This window comes from Ovis canadensis, chromosome 13 (assembly GCF_042477335.2).
Source record: "Ovis canadensis isolate MfBH-ARS-UI-01 breed Bighorn chromosome 13, ARS-UI_OviCan_v2, whole genome shotgun sequence".
NCBI classification, from domain to species: Eukaryota; Metazoa; Chordata; class Mammalia; order Artiodactyla; family Bovidae; genus Ovis; species Ovis canadensis.
Window position 1 is genome coordinate 39,665,260 of NC_091257.1, and position 21,690 is coordinate 39,686,949.

General features: G+C 40.8%; 1 protein-coding gene across 5 annotated transcripts in view; it reads left to right on the forward strand.

Moving 5' to 3' along the window:
* KIAA1217 (KIAA1217 ortholog) overlaps positions 1–21,690 on the forward strand; it is an 817,826-nt gene that overhangs the window by 383,373 nt on the left and 412,763 nt on the right. For 2 of the 5 annotated variants that reach the window (XM_069547448.1, XM_069547450.1), the window contains exon 1: positions 728–1,157. The exons of 2 other annotated variants lie outside the window; for them this stretch is intronic. The gene's annotated coding sequence lies outside the window, so the exon portion shown is untranslated. Of the gene's footprint in view, positions 1–727; positions 1,158–21,690 lie in introns of those variants that run through there. One more of the 5 variants, XM_069547444.1, reaches the window with a different exon arrangement.

The following is a 21,690-nucleotide window of genomic DNA, read 5'->3' on the forward strand; positions in this document are numbered from 1 at the left end:
TCAGATATATATATATATATATATATACACACACACATTCTTTTTCATTATAGTTTATAGTATTTCATATAGTTTAACTATATTGAATTATAGTTCCTTATGCTATAAGAAGTATACTTTCAAATGAAGACGGGTGGAAGGGGAAAGGAAGCATTGGTAACATTTTAAATTAATTTCAGGAATGTGATCACAAAGTACAGGGGCTTGGAAACTGTTTATCTCAGATAAGAAATCAGAAGGTGAGGAACTTGCCCTAAAACTGGTGGTTAAGATTCGGAACTCCCAATGCAGGGGGCCTGGGTTCGATCCCTGGTTAAGGAGCTAGATCCCACATGCTGCGACTAAGACCCAGAGCAGCCAAATCAATTATTTTAAAAAGGAAGAAAGAAATCAAGAGGTGAAGATGAAGGGGCAGGAGGGGAAAAAAGGGTGGGGTCGGGGGAGAAGCCTGTGTTCCAATGGAACGTCCAGCAGAATGTCCTCGTGTGCGTTTACCTGTCCTGGAGGTCAGATGTGGTTGAAACAGGGACTGACGAGTGGGGCACTAGCATTCTCTTGACCCTCTTCCTCCAGGTCCTCTCGGGGCGGTGGGGAGGGGGGGGGTGTATTGCAGAATCACAGAGTTCTCTGCAGAGCAGCAGCAGCAGCCCATGTGGGCTCATTGCTGAGCAGATACTGCTGAGTCTAGAAAACAGAGAGCCTTAACAAGTAAATTCCACACCCCCTCGAATTTGTGCCTCGGTAGGGAAGCCTCAGCAGGAAACCCTCCATATGTTTCCCTTTACTACAAGGAGCTTCAGAGAATGAGTTCATTTCTCTACAAACATCCTCGCGTTGCTGTAAAACAGCACTGGCTGGATGATGAGAAATGCTAACAGGAACACAAGAGGACGCCCACAGACGGAGATAGGAGAGCAGTTACTCTTCTGAATTAGATATTAGTTTGGGAGAAGTTTTATTTCTCCTTTGCTGCTTACATTCTGGACTTCGTGGCCTTTTTTCATTTCATTTTATTTTGTAAGGACAGTCTTTTGCTTTTGACTGCTTCCTGGTAGAGCTTGGATACAGGGAGAAATAAATATCAAAAGAAGATTTCTCAAAGATTTGTCCTATGGAGGAATGGAGTTTACCCTGAGGACCGAAGGATTATAGCTCAGGTTAGTCTTTGCTCTTAAACAAAAAAAGATGTTTGAAATTCGGGATTATTTTTAAAATATCACAGGCAAGTAGGTAATTTGTCTTTATTGTTTTCTTCTCTTCCTTTTTAATCCCCTAATAAGCATCTTCTTTGCATATTGTAATCTCAATGAACAAATGGATTCTAAATATAAATAAAATGATTTGCTAGCTCATAAATTAATTACAAGATGAGATATGAAATGTTCTGCTCTTAACATTGTTTAGCAGGTAGCAGGTAATATTTATAGCAATGTTTATGTTTTTATGCCAAGAATCACTTAATTTCATTAGTGTCTCAAGTGAGTATCTTTTGCCTCATTTCCTCTAGTAATGTAGATTCTATTTTAGATTGAAAAAGAAGCCAGTAAGAAATGTCCTCTAAAAAGAGCATGGTTGCCCTGACAGGCAAATCAGCTTTTGTGGACTTCTCTAGAATATTTAGAGAGATTTGCTGCAGGTCCTGTAAATCTCCACGGTGAAAATCATTACAGCTCTGACTCTTGTGAACTTTCTTTTGAAAATATGATGAAATCATGTAACAAATGTGGGGAAAAAAAATCTTAATGGCAAAAGGGCATTGAAACATTAAAATATTTCAGCAGATATTATCTTGATTACACTATTAGACTGAACTCCAGCTGCGCACGTATTGTTGCCTCCTCCGGATTCCAGGAGTCAAGAGCTGTCAAGCTGATCTAGCAGGATCAGGTTGTCACTGGGGAGGAAACTAAACCTGGTCAAGATGTCCTGTTTCCCTCCCGATTCCTAATCCCCTTCACCTCCCCACCCCTGCCCTCCCCTCCTGATGTGGAATCTGCCATCAGTTTACGGGAGGATGGCTACCTCCCCAGCAATAGTAAACAAAGAACTGGCTGCTTTCAAAGTCAGGCCGTGTCTGGTTGATCTTTGGACGAGAATGAGCAATCAGAATGAGCTGGGCTTTCTCTGCACCCTGGTTCCCCCACTGCCACCCCTAAAGCCATCATCCAGGCCACAGTTCTCTGTACACCAGCTGGTCTGAAATGATGTTTTCAAAAGAAAGATAAAAGTGAAAGCCCCTTCCATGAATGAAGGGTGTTGCATTCCTTCCTCCCTCCAACTTCCCCTCGTCTGTAGAGACGGTCTGCCTTGTCCTCTAAGAAGCATGATTCCAGTTCATCACTCGTTTCCAAAGCCAAGTGCTCCTGGCACTGGCCTCGTTACTGAGTAGCCTGTCAGTTAAAGATCATTATCTGCCAAGCCATCTGTTATTTCCCTTAGGAGAAGATGTTATTTCAGTTCCATAGATAGCTTTTAAACTTTTCCCTACATGTTGTGTAGCAGTTAAATGTAGTCCAAGGGTTAAGTCCTGTTGAGAGCAACAGGAATCTGTGGCCCACTTTCGAGAGTGTTAGTGGTAATGGTGTAATCTTGGATGGCCCCAAAAGTGTGGGGTGAGCTGGGACCTGAGAAAGATGCAGCCACCTGAGAGTTTGGTCTTTGCTTTCCTGGAAAACTGTTACTTTTAGAGGAATTACTTGCTTCCTGATTTAATTGTGCCTAAAGATTTTCGCTTCTTTTATGGGGCATAGTGTTGCCCTAATTGCCCTGGTTATAGAGGCTGGCTACCCATCAGTGAGGGCAGTTCGGGGACTTAACCCTTACAAAAGAGAGCCATGAAGAATATGAGCTTTCCTACTTGTCACACTCGTCCTTCACCAGTTAAGAAAAAGATTTTGCCTTATTTAAGCGTGCTATTATCTACCTGCTAAGTGAGAGTGGACCTCTATAATTTCTCTCCCTCAGTAATGGAAATTACATTTGTTGTCGTTACTGCTTTAGTCACTAAGTCATGTCTGACTCTTGGCGACCCCATAGACTGTAGCACACCAGGTTCCTCTCTGTTTATGGGATTTCCTAGGAAAGAATTCTGGAGTGGGTTGCCATTTCCTCCCCCAAGGGATCTTCCCCACCCAGAGATGGAACCTGCATCTCCTGCATTGGCAGGCAGATTCTTTACTGCTGAGCCACCAGGGAAGCCTGGAAATTACATTGCTGCGTTTCAGAAGCCATCAGGTCATCAGGTCATCTCTGCAAGCGTGGAGATTTTCCTCTGTAGAAAGTTTCCTTTGCCTTGGGCTGCTCTTTATAAACTCATAGTTGGACAAATCTGAAGTGCTTTGCCCTGTGCTACTAGCAGGTGATGACGATGATGACATCTAACACGTATTGAGTGCCTTCTTTTGCCAGGTGTTGCTAAATATTCTATGTCACATAGGACATTAAATTTTTGCTGCCTTACCTGTAATGCATGTAGTGCAGAGAGCCTCCTTCACAATGGAGGAGAAACAAAAAAGTTCAGTAGAGGAGGTTCAATGGAGGAGGAACAACAAAGATTCAAGAAAAGTTCCCATCAACTAGTATCCTGTCTTCTTTCTCTTTGTTGTCTTTGTTTCTTTCATTCACCTAATGACCAAGCTTACGGGTTGTCCAGGCTCCTTTCTGTATGACTTCATTTGTGGATAACATTTCTGAGAGAGCATAGGCAGTGGCCCGGGGTTGGAGTGGGGGAGAAATTGGGACTCCAGCAGTGAGCGTTAGGACTTGTATTGGAAATGGATTTCGTTTCTCTGTGCTCTGCCTTAGCCTGTCTGTAAAGTGTGACTGCACCTCACACCATGCTTTTCTGTCCTTCACTTTCTGCAGGGTTATGGGGATAATTAAACTGTTGGCTAAAGGCAACAAATTCCTGGGGAGAAAATAGCACATTCATGAGCAAGTGTGTTTAACTGTTCATGTTGGGCTGGATTTTCACTGAGAGCAAATTAGACCCTTAGAACCGTCTTTCAAACTACCAGAAGGTAGAGAGTATGGAGGAGAAGGCTCAGGTTTTTTTTTCCAATCATAAAGCGTATATTTTCAGTAAATTTGCTATTGATGCCTACTGTTATAAAAATTTTATTACGTATAACAAATTGGAAGAAGCTGGTTTATAGGTGATGATTCAGGACAAATGACATATGAAATAATCAAGAATAAATGAGTGAAGAAATAATGCATTTATAAATTAGGAAATGGAAGTCTATGGGGACTTAACACTTTTTTTTTCTTTTTGTATTGTTTCTGGGTCATGGAAACATTTTAAGCTAATTTGCTGCCTTGATTACATCTTTGATGTAATCGATTGTTTATTGACTACCGCTTAGGGCATTGCTTTCTGGGATAATCCATGACTGCATTTGGGAACAAATGTATTGCTATAAGGTGAGTGTGTATGTTTGATAAGGAGAGAGAAGAGTTGAATTCAGAAAACTATCCTTTCACAACTTGAGAATTGCTGAAATTTGAAACTAGGGTAGATTTTGAATCATCTTATCCAACTCCTTCACAGTATGTATGAGGAAACTGAAATCAAAAAATGATTTACAGGTCACTAATTAGCTAACAGTTAGAACTGGACATGAAAAAACAGACTGGTTCCAAATAGGAAAAGGAGTACATCAAGGCTGTATACTGTTACCCTGCTTAACTTTTATGCAGAGTACATCATGAGAAACGCTGGGCTGGAAGAAACACAAGCTGGAATCAAGATTGCCAGGAGAAATATCAATAACCTCAGATATGCAGATGACACCACCCTTATGGCAGAAAGTGAAGAGGAACTAAAAAGCCTCTTGATGAAAGTGAAAGAGGAGAGTGAAAAAATTGGCTTAAAGCTCAACATTCAGAAAACTAAGACCATGGCCCCATCACTTCATGGGAAATAGGTGGGGAAACAGTGGAAACAGTGTCAGGCTTTATTTTTCTGGGCTCCAAAATCACTGCAGATGGTGATTGCAGCCATGAAATTAAAAGACGCTTACTCCTTGGAAGGAAAGTTATGACCAACCTAGATAGCATATTCAAAAGCAGAGACATGACTTTGCCGACTAAGGTCTGTCTAGACAAGGCTATGGTTTTTCCAGTAGTCATGTGTGGATGTGAGAGTTGGACTGCGAAGGAAGCTGAGCACAGAATAATTGATGCTTTTGAACTGTGGTGTTGGGGAAGACTCTTGAGAGTCCCTTGGACTGCAAGGAGATCCAACCAGTCCATTCTAAAGGAGATCAGTCCTGGATGTTCTTTGGAAGGACTGATATTAAAGCTGGAACTCCAATACTTTGGCCACCTGATGCAAAGAGTTGACTCATTGGAAAAGACTCTGATGATGGGAGGGATTGGGGGGAGGAGGAGAAGGGGACGACCAAGGATGAGATGGCTGGATGGCATCACCGACTCGATGGACGTGAGTCTGAGTGAACTCCAGGAGTTGGTGATGGACAGGGAGGCCTGGCGTGCTGCAATTCATGGGGTCACAAAGAGTCAGACACGACTGAGCGACTGAACTGAACTGAACTGATACTTTTGTATTGTTATGTATGTGTGTGTTAGTATATGTGTGTGGAGGGTGGGCTTTCAGTTCCAGACATGGATGTATATATATTTGAGGTCATATCTAATATGTATTTGTGGTTATACTGTTATTTTGTGTTCGAAATTTAAAATATATAAAGTGTTGTCTTTTATATTTATATATTCTTTATTTTTATTCAAAGTTGTTTTGGAGATATATCCATGTTGATGTAGATATCTAGTTGATTTTGTTATAGCTGCAGGATACTATCACATTACATAAATAATCCAAAGTTGATTTATCTATTTTCTTACTGAGGCATGTTTGTACTCTCTCAGAAGTTTTGATATCTAAATAGTACAGCTATGGTCTTTACACATATCTTCTTACACTTCAGCTAGAATTTCTCAAATAAGAGTTCAACCTCGAAGTTGAATTGTCAGGTCCTAGGGAGACACATCTTCCTAGAGATTGTTAAACTCTTCTCCAAACTCTGCTTGTTTATTTGACCACCAATAGTGTTGAGCAGTAGTTCTGAACTCTGGCCACAGAAAGAATCACCTAGCCAGTATTTTAAAATCACCAATGCCTAAGTTCCACTTCAGACCCATTAAATCAGAATCTCTGGGGATAAGAGACAAGACTGATATTTTCTTCCAAGTTCTCTCAGTGATTCTAATGTATAACTAGGGTTAAGAACCACTGACTCAGCATTTCTGTTTCCCCATGTCTTTTCCAACCCTGGGTATTATCAGACATTTGGTTTTGCTAATCTCTTGGGTACAAGAACTTTCTAATTACTGGTGAAGCTGAGTATGTTTATATAGTGTTATTGAGCATTCTAGTGCCTTCCATTGAGAGCTATGTGTGGTATATTTTACCTATTTTTTCTCTTTAATTATCTTTTATTATTGATTTGTAGGCACTTTCTTTACTTTCTGGACAGTAATTGTGAGAGGGGACATATAACTGGCAAATAGCTGCCCTGGTCAATAACTTGTCTTTTCACTTATTTGTGTTATTATCATATGTAGTAGTTTAAAAATTTAAGTATGGTTCAATCTGTCGATATTTTCCTTTATGGGTTGTATGATGAGAAATTGTAAATATTTTCCTACATGATTTTGTAAAGCTATTTTTCTATCTTCAAAAAGTTTTATGGTTATATTTTTTCCCAATGAGGTCTTGAATCTGTCTAGAATTTATGTTTCTGTATGATGTGATGTATGAACAAATTTTACCTTTTTTTTGGTTTTCCTTGGTATAATTTATCTTTCCTCACCGGTTGCTCTTAAGATCTCTATTGACTTTGTAGTTTTGCTGTTTCACTACAATACATCTCATGAATTTATCTTTTCTTTATCTTGATTTCTTCCTAACCCGTAGGAATCATACATTTTGTCAATTCTGGGACATATACAGGCATATATCTTGGAATCTTGATGCTTTAGTATTTCTGTTCACTGTCTGAAATTCATATTAGACATGTTGAATTTTTTTGTTCAATTTATGCTGTCTCAACTTTATATTTATCCCTTTATCTCACTTTGCTACATTCTGAGTTGCTTCTTTAAACATATCTTTCATACCCAGGGATTGAACTTGGGCCCTCAGCAGTGAAAGCACCGGCTCCTACTACTGGACCATCAGGAAATTCCTTCACTTGTGTCTAAAGAGCTATTTTACCTCTCCATTGAATTTCTCATTCCATTGCTGTAGTTTTCATTTCTAGATAGTCTACCTACCGTTATTTTAATACTATGTCTTTCTTTCCATATGGTTTGTATTTTATTTAGTGTTAGTTGTTTAAAATTTATATGAAATAGTCTGTTATTTTGTTCACTTATCCAAAAGTTTTAGAATTCAGGGTCTTCTATTTGTTGTGCCTGATGGTTTGATCTTCTGATGGATTGTCTCTTCATGCGATGTGTGATTTAGGACAATGAATTCATTATTAGTAGGGAATACTGTATAAAAATGTGTAACCAGAGTGTCTCTTTCAGGGACATTTTTATTTGGTGTCCTAGGATTAATCCTTAGGCTAATTTCTTGACTCAGATATTCCTGGACCACACATACAACCCTGATTATAAATTCTGACACTGTCTTTTCCCATTTGCTTGGTAGAGATCAGACAGGCATTATTGTGTCCAGTTGCTGGGACTGCATCACCTGTCCATACCCTTACATAGGAATTTAAACCCAACCTTCTGGGTTACTATTGTTCAGTCGCTCAGTTGCGTCCGACTGTTTATGACTCCATGGACTGCAGCCCACCAGTCTTCCTTTCCTTCACTATCTTAGGGAGTTGCTCAAAGTCATGTCCATTGAGTCAGTGATGCCATCCAACCATCTCATCCTCTGTTGCCTCCTTCTCCTGCTTTCCATCTTTCCCAGAATCAGGGTCTTTTCCAATGAGTTGGCTCTTTGCATTAGGTGGACAAAGTATTGGAATTTCAGCTTCAAAATCAGTCCTTCCAGTGAATATTCAGGGTTGATTTCTTTTAGGACTGACTAGGTTACTGGGCTCTGTAAATTTCACTGATGCAGACCACTATCTGTGCCCTTACCACACTGCTTTTCAGATCCACAGATCTTACACCTGGCATTCTCTTTCTTTTTGCTTGCTTTTTCTCTCTCTCTTGCTCTCTCTCTCTTTTTTTTTTTTTTTTTTGCAAGCTCAGTAATGCATTTACTGAGAAAAGAATGATGTCTGTTTATCTGTTATTTCTGAGTATTTGTAGTGGGAAGGTTTTCAAATTTTATTGAGAAAAAAATTTCAGAACAAGGAGTCCTACTTTGACCTTTTGAGATTAAAAAAAAAAAGCCTAAGAATTTCACAAATCATATGCTCCATGCAAAATTTTCTTGCCAGCTTTTGTAGAAATGTAGTCTATCCAAAAATCAACTTGAAAATCATTAATGTGCCCTTGAATGTTTTGCTGTATAACTGCTGAGGAGTTGCATTCTTTTGAACTAACACAATAAACTCAACCACAGCCCGGTGTGTGGAGGATAATGTGATGGGGAGGGGCTACATCCTAGTTTGAAAAATTTGTGGGGAGTGTGCTGCAGAGGAACGAATAATATTTTCTGAAATAGTGGGAAGTCTTTAAAGGTTATAATGAAAATCCCAAAGCCCTTTCTGACCATAGAATTCTGTGATTTTTCTACTACCTTGAGAAATTTTCCCAACAAATCTCATAGCCTCTGAGCAGCTTTGTGACAAATCATAAAAATCAAAGTTGCTTAATTCTCAGGATGCTTGCCTGTTCTCCTTCCTTCACTGTAGCGTCTGAGCAAGTCCACAGACATGAAAGGAACCGTATTCAACTTTTATTGCCGTAACTATTCCTCAGTCTGCTTTGTCCACACGTGATTCTTATGACATGCCAAAGAACACATCGCCAAGCAAAATAATTAGTGGACTAAAGAGAATCTTAACTTTTGAATCCTATCTAGATATGACATATTTCAAAATATACACTGTTGGAAGTTTTTATAGTTTCTGTTTAACATGTAATAATTTTGTGATATTTTACTCCAAAACTCTCTTTGGAAGCAACAACTTAGTAATAAGACACAGTTGAAATAAAAACAAAGGATTCATATAAAAAAAGGAATGAATATTCTTTCAACACTCAATACCCAAAGTTATTTCTGAGGCCTCACCATGTTATTTTAGATTAAATATTAAAACAAATTATTACAAAAATAAACCCATCCCTTCACTGGGTTTCATTCTGTGTTTAGGCTGAGGTGGAGTCTGTTGTTAGCTGCATGATCAGAGCACAGACGCTGAGTCTTTTTATTTTCTTAATTATGAATTACCGTTTCAAACCCTCATCAGCGGTTTACAATGGCTGTAATCCTTACCAAAACAGTTGCTCCTCTGGATTGTAAGTGGTTTGCCAGAACGTTAACCTCTACTTGACCCCGGATGATCACAGGAGGGATATACAAGGGTCAATGATAATCATTTATAGAAAAATTATCAAATATGGACTGTACACTAGATAATGTTACTTGCCTTTAAAAATAATTATAATATGTTTGTCATTTAGAAGGACTGGGATCAGCAAGGCTAATGAACATGTTCAAATCCTTATCAGCTGGAATGAAAAGGGCTGGCTCCAGAAAATGCTGACCTCAGAATTTTTCTGCAGCTTGTGTCGATCCAGTATGCTGATGCACATGACCTACTGATGTGAGGCTTGGCAGGCCATAGAGGCTTATTCACCCATGCGGGATGTGAACGGGGCTTCCGGGCCTGTCCCTGTGCTGTGCATTCCTCTAGTTCTCCGACAAAGCTTTTAATTGGCGTCTGTGACTAAGGCGCATACAGTCCCAGGAGGAACAGAACACAGTTTTCCATCACCAATTAAGACAAGCTCTAAGCCCCAAGCTTATCAAGCCTGAACCAGGAGTAGCTAGGGCCAAAGGCTGGAGATAAAGAGTCACTAGTAGTTTTATAAACCACATTAATAATTCTGCATTAACGATAAATACTGCATGTTTAGTGTTATTACCTAAACTCTCATAGCCAAGACCCTCACTGGGCCTGGTCGTTAAAAACAACAGAGCTCTTTTAAGCAGAATCTGAATTTAACCTACTTTACCTAAAATTTCGTCCAAAGACACTTCTCCAAGTAATCTTCCCCTCTGTGTAGGGAAGCCATCTCATTCTGCCTGGGTCACGTGGGATGAATACTAGAGGTGGACCATCCTGAGCTGGTGAGAAATATATAGAAAATCCCAGGGCAGATGGTTCTGCCTTAGGATTTTGGTTATTTTTCTTTTTCAGTTTAAGTTATCAATTATGTGCCTTGCTGCAATGTAACTAGGGAATAACTAAATTAGAGGAGAAGCAGGACGAAGACCTCATATTCATTACTTATTATTTAGTTAGTTTTTAAAATTAATTTTTATTGGAGTATAGTTGCTTTACAATGTTGTATTAGTTTCTACTGTACAATAAAGTGAATCAGCTATATATATATATATATTTTTTTCAATCCCTTCCCCTTTGGACTTCCTTCTTATTCAGGTCACCACAGTGCATTAAGTAGAGTTCTCTGTGCTATACACTGTGTTCTCATTAGTTATCAGTTTCACCCATTATTTATTATATTTGGTCAAGGATGTCAGAAATAGAAGGTCATTAGAAATCAGTAAGTTGCTGGATGTATGGGGAGGTGTATGGGGAGGCAGAGTCATACCCCTTCCCTAAGACTTTAGCAGGGATGTTTGAAAGGACACTTGAAGTTCCCATTTGACCATTGTTATGTCGTAGACTTCATACTTCTAAATTGCATAAGTGAATATGGAGATAAACAATAAAGATATGTTAAATGTCCTTAAAGTATATAGCCATTCATTTTTAATTCTAAAGCTGTTCCTCCTCATTGATGACTTGATTTTACATAGCCATCCCTCCGCTATGTGACTCTACTATTTCTTGTGTTCTATGCTTGCGTCCTACCATTTCTACTTCTGTCTCAATCCTTTTGGCCCATCCCTGGAGACCTGGGTTAAACTTCCTTTCATCCTGTGTAGACTGGCCACTTCATTCCAGTTGTTCACTGAGCTCCTTTTAAAAATATGTAGTTACTTACGGTTGTGCTGGGTCTTTGTTCTTGTGCGTAAGCTTTCTCTAGTTGAGGGAAGCGGGGGCTGCTCTCCGTTGTGCTGCATGGGCTCCTCATTGTGGTGGCTTCATTTGTGATGGAGCACGGGCTCTAGGCACGTGGGCTTCAGTAGCTGTGATGTGTGGGCTCAGTGGCTCTGGCTCACAGGCTCTAGAGCACAGGCTCAGTAGTTGTGGCGCACAAGCTTTGTTCCTCCTCAGCAAGTGGGATCTTCCCGGAGTAGGGATTGAACCGGAGTCTCCTGCATTGGCAGGCAAATTCTTTACCACCAAGCCACAGGGAAGCCCCTGAGTTCTTCTTTCTTTCCTCTTTGGTGGCATTCCACTGACCCATTGTTGCTCTTCATCTGGTCCAGATTCATGGGTCTCTTGCGTCTCTGCCCATATAACCTGTCCCACATTACCTCTGACACCTGCTGCCTCCTTCTTTCTTTCTAATAGGACTTGCATCTCCCTGCTAGTTGAGAAACTTGTTGATCGTTCCCTCCTGCCATCTTTCACACAAAATATTTCTTTGCACACTCCCTTAGCCCTCAGTATATAAATTATATCTCAACTGTGAATGCAAACTTACTTGATTTGGAACTATTGGGTATTTGAAATGTGACTTGAGCAACACTCCTTTCCTATGTTAAAATATGTGTGATTGACATGAATTGAGAAGGCTGGATTTTGCTAGATACTGGATTATAGGCTGTTGTAAGGCAGTTATCAGGTTTTATGTTCTGTAGCATTTCCTGTGAATCCATTAACTTTTAATTTGCACAATCAGTATCACAGCAGCTGATGGTGGTACTGACTCCCTAAATGAACTTCTTAGCAAATACAGTTGGAAGAATACCCATGGGGTTCCAGCGTTATACTTTAAGAACTGAAAATTATAAAGAAATAAGTATTCAGGAACCACCCCCAAACTGATACATCATCCAGATGCTCATAAAAAAATTAAAATAATATCCTTTTCATGCACCTAGTGACTGGCATATAAAAGTTCTCAATAAATATTAAATCTATCATCATTGGAATATGTTTTCAATACTGTGTGGTTGATCACCATCATCAACTTTTCCAGAAATTTTTCTATAAAATCTGTAGCTATGTTTATAGTTATGTCAAGAATCCCAAAGCCATTGTGAAATCAATGCAGCAGTTGGTAACAGCTCCTTAAACTGAAGATCTTTAACCTAAGAGTACGAGCTTCCATCTTCCTTTGGTACGCTTAAAAGATAAAAAGCTAACATTTTTCAAAATTGATGAAACAGTGATAACAGTTCTTCCTCGTGAAAGAATGAAAATATACATCTTTAGATGACTACATGAATGATTTAATTCAAATATAAAGAATTAGTACAGGTCAGTGTTATTAAATATTGAAACAGATAGTAATAGAAAATATACAATCACTGCACTTACTTTTCTTCTATTTTATTAAAAATAGGATAACACACTGCTGTCCAAGATGGATTTTGAGACTAATTTAAGCTCTACAAATGTAGGATTTTATACTCATTGATAATAGTTCCCCTGTTCTTTGATTACATGGTGTTTCATTCAAGGTACTTTTAACTTTAGAATACTGAAGCAAAGATATTCAAAATCAGCCTTGGAATTTAATACATCATCTCTTTCACTAGAGACATTTCACTGATACTGTGTTATTTAAAGGCCAAATGGAACTGTTATGGTGAAAATCTGAAAAGAATGTCAGAACTAACACAGTATGGAGATCACATTTTCACAGAAATAATGATTCCAACTCTTGTAATTTAATTTGCATGGTTGAATGAACTTGTTTCTCTCCTCCTCCAAAAATACAGCCTACCACATCCTGAACTGCAGTCCTTCAAAACAAGAGGCCAAGTCCCAAAGTTAGCATTCCACAATCATGCCCATTCTACAACTTCATACCCAATAAACATTTTTTCTTAAAAATGAATTCTAAACCTACAAGCCTGTTGTTTCTGAGGAAATTATGGGAGAAGAAAAGACTTCCTCTATATTTCTTTTAACTAAAAAGGAAGTCACTTAACCTAAAAAGAGTTACAAAATTTATATATCAGGTGGGATCATGTAAACTGTCACAGAAAGAAATAGATCATGTTACCTGGAACCCAAGGAAATACACTGTTGATACTTTCTCTGGAGAGCTGACAAAATTCTTCCTAGGAGAATTTCCCTAGGTTGCTTTTATGTGAGTATATTATGAGACACTAGACCTCTGTGTTAGTTAATGGGCATATGTGCTTACTAAGTTACTTCAGTCATGCCCAATTCTGTGTGACCCTGTGACTGTAGCCCTCCAGGCTCCTTTGTCCATGGGATTCTCCACGCAGGAATACTGGAGTGGATTGCCATTCCCTTCTCCAGGGGATCTTCCCAACCCAAGGATCGAACTCTCATCTCTTACATCTCCTGCATTGGCAGGCAGGTTCTTTACCACTAGTGCCACCTGGGAAGCCCCAGATAATGGGCATAGTTCTATAATAAACAATATCCACATTTCAGTGGCTTATCACTAAAAGGTGTGTCTGTTACTCACATAGTCCAGTGGTGTGAGGATGAGGAAGGTGGGAGGGTTCTGCTCCAAGAAGTCACTCAAGGACCCAAGCTACTTGCAGCATGTGGCTTTGCTATTTCCAGGGCCCCTACCTTCTCTGCATTCAGCCCACCAAAGGGAGCCAATCACAGAGGACTTCCTGGGAGGTTACCTCGGGCTACACCTGCAAGTGGTTGTATGGCCCTTCTGCCTTCATTCCATTCGCTAGAACTCCATCATAAGACCTCATTTAACTGCAAAGGACACTGGAAAATGAAGCCTTAAGTGGCTGCCAAGAGAAAAAAGAAATAGGATCAGATGAACACCGAGTGCTCTCTCTCACATATTTAAAAGTTTTGAATTGGAGGTCATTAACAGGGTATGCAAAAATAGCCCCATTGTTGATCTTGAATGCTAGTAGCTATAAGAATACATTCGACCAAGGATGCCCATCCCAGGAAGCAATAGCTTTATATTCCCTACTAGGGAGGATGTTCAATTTTAGATGTGAGAAAAGTAAGATGAATCAGATATTGTCTCTGTCGTCAGGCAGTGTATAGTCTCCTATAGGAGTAGGCTATCCGTATAACTAGCTGGGTTCTAGCTGGCGTCACAGGATGTTAAATTGGAAGTGTCTAGGAGATCACGCCTGGGTGTTCATTGGAAGGACTGATGCTGAGGCTGAAACTCCAATACTTTGGCCACCTCATGTGAAGAGTTGGCTCATTGGAAAAGACCCTGATGCTGGGAGGGATTGGAGGCAGGAGGAGAAGGGGACTACAGAGGGTGAGATGGCTGGATGGCATCACCAACTCGATGCACATGAGTTTGGGTGAAGTCCCGGATTTGGTGATGGACAGGGGAGGCCTGGCGTGCTGTGATTCATGGGGTCGCAAAGAGTCAGACACCACTGAGCGACTGAATTGAACTGAACTGAACTGAGACAGGTCTAATAGAGGTGAAATTCCAAAGTTAAATACAAGATCAAGGTGGAGGTTTACAAAGGATTATTTAAAATATGTTTAGTTCAGTTCAGTCACTCACTCGTGTCTGAGTTTTTGTGACCCCATGGACTGCAGCACACCAGGCTTCCCTGTCCATCACCAACTCCCAGAGCCTACTCAAACTCATGTCCATCGAGTTGGTGATGCCATCCAACCATCTCATCCTCTGTCGTCCCCTTCTCCTCCTGCCTTCAGTCTTTCCCAGCATCAGAGTCTTTTCCAGTGAGTCAGTTCTTTGCATCAGGTGGCCAAAGTATTGGAGTTTCAGTTTCAGCATCAGTCCTTCCAAGGAATATTCAGGACTGATTGCCTTTAAGATTGACTGGTTGGATTTCCTTGCAGTCCAAGGGACTCTCAAGAGTCTTCTCCAACATCACAGTTCAAAAGCATCAATTCTTCAGCACTCAGCTTCCTTTATAGTCCAACTCATATCCATACATGACTACTGGAAAAACCATAGCTTTGACTGGACAGACCTTTGTTGGCAAAGTAATGTCTCTGCTGTTTAATATGCTGTCTAGGTTGGTCATAGCTTTTCTTCCAAGGAGCAAGTGTCCTTTAATTTCATGGCTGCAGTCACCATCTGTAGTGATTTTGGAGCCCTAAAAAATAGTCTGTTACTATTTCCATTGTCTCCCCATCTATTTGCCATGAAGTGATGGGACCACATGCCGTGGTCTTAGTTTTTTGAATGTTAAGTTTTAAGCCAACATTTTCACTCTCCTCTTTCACTTTCATCTTAAGGCTCTTTAGTTCTTCTTTGCTTTCTGCCATATGGGTGGTTGGTGTCATCGGCACATCTGAGGTTATTGGTATTTCTCCTGGCAATCTTGATTCCAGCTTGTGCTTCATCCTGGCATTTCGCATGATGAACTCTGCATATAAGTGAATTAAGCAGTGAGAATATACAACCTTGACATACTCCTTTCCCAATTTGGATCCAGTCCATTGTTCCATATCTGGTTCTAACTTTTGCTTCTTGACTTACATACAGATTTCTCAGGAGTCAGGTCAGGTGGTCTGGTATTCCCATCTCTTTAATAATTTTCCTGTTTGTTGTGATCCACACAGTCAAAGGCTTTGGTGTAGTAGATGTTTTTCTGGAACTCTCGTGCTTTTTTGATGATCCAACAGATGTTGCCAATTTCATCTCTGGTTCCTCTGCCTTTTCTAAATCCATCTTGAACATCTGGAAGTTCATGGTTCACATACTGTTGAAGCCTGACTTGGAGAATTTTGAGCATTACTTTGCTAGCGTGTGAGATGAGTGCAATTGTGCAATAGTTTGAACATTCTTTGGCATTGCCTTTCTTTGGGATTGGAGTGAAAACTGACCTTTTCCAGTCCTGTGGCCACTACTGAGTTTTCCAAATTTGCTGGCATATTGAGTGCTGCACTTTCACAGCATCATTTTTAGGATTTGAAACAGCTCAACTGGAATTCCATCACCTCCACTAGCTTTGTTCGCAGTGAGGCTTCTTAAGGCCCCCTTGACTTCACATTCCAGGATGTCTGGCTCTAAGTGAGTGATCACACCATCATGGTTATCTGGTCATGAAGATCCTTTTTGTATAGTTCTGTGTATTCTTGCCACCTCTTTTTAATATCTTCTGCTTTGTTCGGCCCATACCACTTCTGTCCTTTATTGTACCCATCTTGGCATGAAATATTCCCTTGAAATCTCTAGTTTTTTCCATTCTATTGTTTTCTTCTATTTCTTTGCATTGATCACTGGGGAAGGCTTTCTTATCTCTCCTTGCTGTTCTTTGGAACTCTGCATTCAAATGGATATATCTTTCCTTTTCTCCTTTGTGTTTAGCTTCTCTTCTTTTCTCAGCTATTTGTAAGGCCTCATGGGACAACCGTTTTGCCTTTTTGCATTTCTTTTTTGGGGAGATGGTCTTGATCACTGCCTCCTGTACAATTTTACGAATCTCTGTCCATAGTTCTTCAGGCACTCTATCAGATCTAATCCCTTGAATCTATTTGTCACTTCCACTGTATAATTGTAAGGGATTTGATTTAGGTCATACCTGAATGGTCTAGTGGTTTTCCCTACTTTCTTCAATTTCAGTCTGAAGTTGGCAATAAGGAGTTCATGATCTGAGCCACAGTCAGCTCCCAGTCTTGTTTTTGCTGACTGTATAGAGCTTCAAAAATATGCTCTATATCCTAAAATCTTCTTAGCTACAAAGAGGATATAAAAGGTCTCAAAGTGAAAATTGAGAGAGAATTACTTTAAGAGGATTTCTTCTTTAAAAATTAATTAAAATTTTTCAAACCATGCTTTGTTTTCACCAGTATCCCTAAGGATAAAGGCTACTGGCTGTCTGCCACTTCACCTAAATTCTAGTAAGACTGACTTGTACAAGACAACCTGGAGAACTTGACCTTTACCTTCTGAGTTTGTGAGGGGGACACAATAGGCTGAAGTCTCCCTCAATTCTGAGAAATTTGGAGGGGGATATAGCATAACTAGTTAGCTGTTTGGAAGGTAGGAGCAAAGGGAAGTTACTGTTGTAGTGAAATCAACCTGCTTCTTGGCTTCTTAGATTCTGTTCCAAGATGGCATCCCCAGAGCGATGGGGCATCCGCAGAGAAGTGCTGGAGGTGGACTGTTTGATGCCCGGGGGCTAAAAAGGAGTGGCAGGTTGGAATAGAGCTGCATCAGGGGGTCAGGAGAAGACGTCAGTGTGGGAGTGTCTCTGAAGAACCTACAAAAGTGATCTTAGAGAAAAAGAGTTAGCTTTCAATGTTGGCCACAGTCTCTTTTGATTCAGTCAAAGAGATCTTTCCTTTGAAAGATCTATCTTTCATACTTTAACTGTGGGGATGGAGGTTGGTCGGAAACAGCAATTAGTGGGTGAAGGCAGATGGGAATGAGAAAGATACAGGAAACCAAACTCACTATCTTGAAGACAGCACATTGCCTGCAGGCAGCCTTGGATGGAAGGTGATAGTGATGGTGGTTTGGCTTCCCCGGTGGCTCAGACGGTAAAGAATCCACCTGCAGTGTGGGAGACCTGGGTTCCACCCCAGAGTTGGAAGATCACCTGGAGGAGGGCATGGCAACCCACTTCAGTATTCTCATCTGGAGAATCCCCATAGGCAGAGAAGCCTCGCAGGCTACAGTCCATGAGGTCACAGAGAGTCGGACAGGACTCAGCCACAAAGCACAGCACAGATGGTTCAACTGCTGGTGAATCCTGAGCTGGCATTCTCATCCAAATTGAGACTCTGTTTTGTTACTGGCAGAAAACGTAGAACTTTTTCTTAACTAGGAATGATCAGAAAAGTCAAAGTTTTGCAGGAGTTTTCATTAGGAGCAGGGAAGAGCTAATTTCTTTGATCAGGCTTAAAGGGGACAATGACAGGCAAAAACAGTATTATTTTATGACTACAGCTGACATAACTGATTTGTTCAGTGTGCTGTTCATGTTTGAATTCTGGTGAGATGCCCCAGGAGAAATACAAGGAAAGTGCTCTGGGAGGCCACGTATAATGGCACTTGCTTCTAGCTGGGGTGCAAGTGTGCCTGAGGAGAGGATGCGTGGAGAAGGCGCATGCAGCAGACTGCTGAAAGATAAAGAGGTTTAAAGATAAAGATGCAGAGATTCAGGATGGGCTAAGGAGGGTGGGGCTGCTGGAGCTTCTTTAAAGACATTTCTAGCAGAGCAAGCAAACAACAACAACAAAAAAGCAAAGGATGTGTCAATGTACATTCAGCCTTGGCCAAAAAAAAGAAAATACCTTTCTCATGAGAAAGATTGATAACAGAGAGAAGGCTATGCATGGGTGAGGACAGGGGGTATATGGGTAATCTCTTTGCCTCCCCCTTAATTGACTGTAAACTGCTCTTGTAATTGTCTTTTAGAGAAAATAAATGCAAGGATAGGACGTTACTGGGCGTCCAGTGGTTAAGACTCCAAACTTCCACTGCAGGGGGCGCGGTTCGAATCCTGGTAGGGAAACTAAGATCATGCATGCTGCGCAGCATGGCCGAAAAAGAGGAGACAGAACAGCATAGCAGATGCTTATAGGCTCGCAATTAGTTCCACTTGGCTGAAGCCAGGCATGGGGCAGTAATGGAAAATAAGCTAGAAAGCTTTGACCTCCAGCTTGGGTAAAAGCCTAAGGCATAGAATCAGGGATGAGGCAGGGACCAGGGCAAACGGAGAAGCCCTGTGGTTGAGCTGACCTTCATGTTAGGCAGCCCAGTGTCTACCTGACAGCGTCCAGCAAGGTATGATGGCATCAGTCTGTTTCTAGATAGATCAGGGTGATAACCAAGGAAAGTCAATGTGATAAGTAGGACGTGAAAACAAGAAAGTGTAGGCAGTGGGGATGATAAATTCAGCAAGTTATACCTGAAGGTATTAATTTCATCTTGGAGGAGGTTTGGGAGTTATATCTGTATAGGTAAGAACAGCTTCTTTTCAGACAGGCGGCTCCAACACTCCAGTTCTATGACCTCTGACAAAGTAATATCATTCCTCTAAGCCTCAGTCCTCATTTATGAAGTGGTAATAATAATAATGTATGATAATAATAATGTATGATCACCCAGCATGGTGCCAGGCACATTTTTGGTGACCAGGAAAACCAACTCTCTTCTCGGTTCCTTTAAGACGAGGAGGATGGATATTTTCTAAGAAGCAGGCTGCAAATCAGGTTATGGTCCCCGTCTTGGCAAAAGAACTAGAGAAAAAAATCGATAAACCACAGCGGATGCTCTGTTTCATGGACCAAGCCATCAATGGCAGGTTTGAGGTGGGGAGGCGTTAGGACTATCGGTCCTGAGATTCCCTCCACACTGAGTGAGGATGAGAGACCCCCTATATGGCAGTTCTCAGTCTGGTGGCCTTAAGTGGGGTTGGCTGAGGGGTTGGCTGGGACTGAGTTTGCAGGTCACAGGTCCTCAGTGCTTTTTTAGGTTGTCTGGGAGGCAGGAGAAAAATGGAGAGTGGGGAGCAGGTTTGCAAGGCAGAGAGTTTGAACATTATTCCAATGCAATCTTAGACTTTGAAGGGGGGCAGAGCTGGAAGAAGGGAGAGATGTGAGACTTCACCTGTCCATGCAGCCAGGGAGCTATAAGGGTGAGCTTGTGGAGAGGCCCAGAGAGTACAAAGAGCATGGATCACAGCCGGGAGGCAGAAAAATGTTAGAGTGAAGAGACAGAGTCTAGACATATCTCTGTTGCTAAGCTTTCTGAGCATCAGGTTCTCCAGGCTTATGTCAAAGGGGCTTATGTTGACATTTTACCTCCCCATAGACTGGGATCTGAAACCTGATCTATGCAAAATTCAGCCAAAACAGAAAGCCTAATTTAAGTGGTCTTTAGGCAGTAAATGTAGGCATGATTACAACCTTCACGCTGAAAAGATGAGACAGCACTCCTCTCCAGTTTATTCATCAAGGACTATATACTTAATTCTGACACAATTTTAAAAGTTTGACATACTAGTTACTCTCCCCAGGAAACTAAAGATGCAGACAAAAATGGTGTTAGACTAGGAGATGACCATAGGAACAAGCATGTCTGGGGAGCTCATTACAAAGAAGAAATAAAAGGAAGTAAAAGAATTATTTTATTTATTTTGCTTATTTTTTGCATTAATTTTTACTGGAGTACTGTTACTTTACAATGTTGTGTTAGTTTCTGCTGTACAGCAAAATGAAAATGTGATACATGAATCTCCTCCCTGTTGGACTTCCTTGCCAATCAGGTTACCACAGAGCATTGAGTTGCCTGTGCTATGCAATAGGTTCTCATTAAAGTGAAAGTCGCTCAGTCATGTCTGACTCTTTGCATCCACATGGACCAAACAGTCCATGGAATTATCCAGGCCAGAATGGTGGCGTGGGTAGCCATTCCCTTCTCCAAGGGATCTCCCCAACCCGAGGATTGAACCCAGATCTCCTGCATTGCAGGTGGATTCTCTTATCAGCTGAGCCATCAGGGAAGAATACTGGAGTGGGTAGCCTATCCCTTCTCAGGGATCTTGCCGAGATCTTCCTGACTCAGGAATCAAACCGGGGTCTCCTGCATTGCAGACAGATTGTTTACCAGCTGAGCTACCAGGGGAGCCAGGTTCTCATTAGTTATCTATTTTCTGCATAGTATCAGTTCTGTAGATAGTCAGTCCCACTCTCCCAATGCATCCCATCCCCCCTCCCCGCTGCTCTGGCGTCCATATGCTCTCTACATCAGTGTCTGTATTTCTGTTTTGCAAATACGATCATCTATACCATTTATCTCGATTCCGCATATATGCGTTAATATACGGTATTTGTTCTCCTCTTTCTGACTTACTTCACTCTGTATGAGGGAACTTTTTTAGAAATAGCAGCACAGATCTCAGCCCGGGGGCTAGGGTACACATGTGTGTATATCTCCATGTGCCTTGGGGACTCTCCAGATTTGTGCGGTAGTTTCTGGAATCTGCAAACATCATGACTAATCGATGTTGCAAAGATAGTTGAGTCATCGAAAAAATGGATAAATTATAAAAGAAGCAGAACATGGAACTGGAACACATTTTTAAAGTACTATTAAAAATTATAGAACTTTCAAAATCTGGGCCTCTTAAGGCCTAAGTCTTCATTATATGGATATATTTGTTTATCTAATACTTGTGTTTGAGAAGTCATAATATTCTTACATAGACCCACTGTGACTGACTGTAAAATGTACAAACTGCTTAAAATTAAAAAAAGAAAAAGGGGAAACAGATATACCAGAACATAGTCAAACCAGTGGTCACATTGGTCAGCATGAATTTATACTGATAATCCTACCATTGCTGAAAATATTCCTGTGATTTGTTTTTATTGAGTATGATAACCTTTTGGGGCTTCCCTGGTGGCCCAGTGGTAAGGAATCTGCCTGCAGTGCAGGAGACGTGGGTTTGATCTTGGGTCAGGAAGATTGACTGGAGAAGGAAATGGCAAG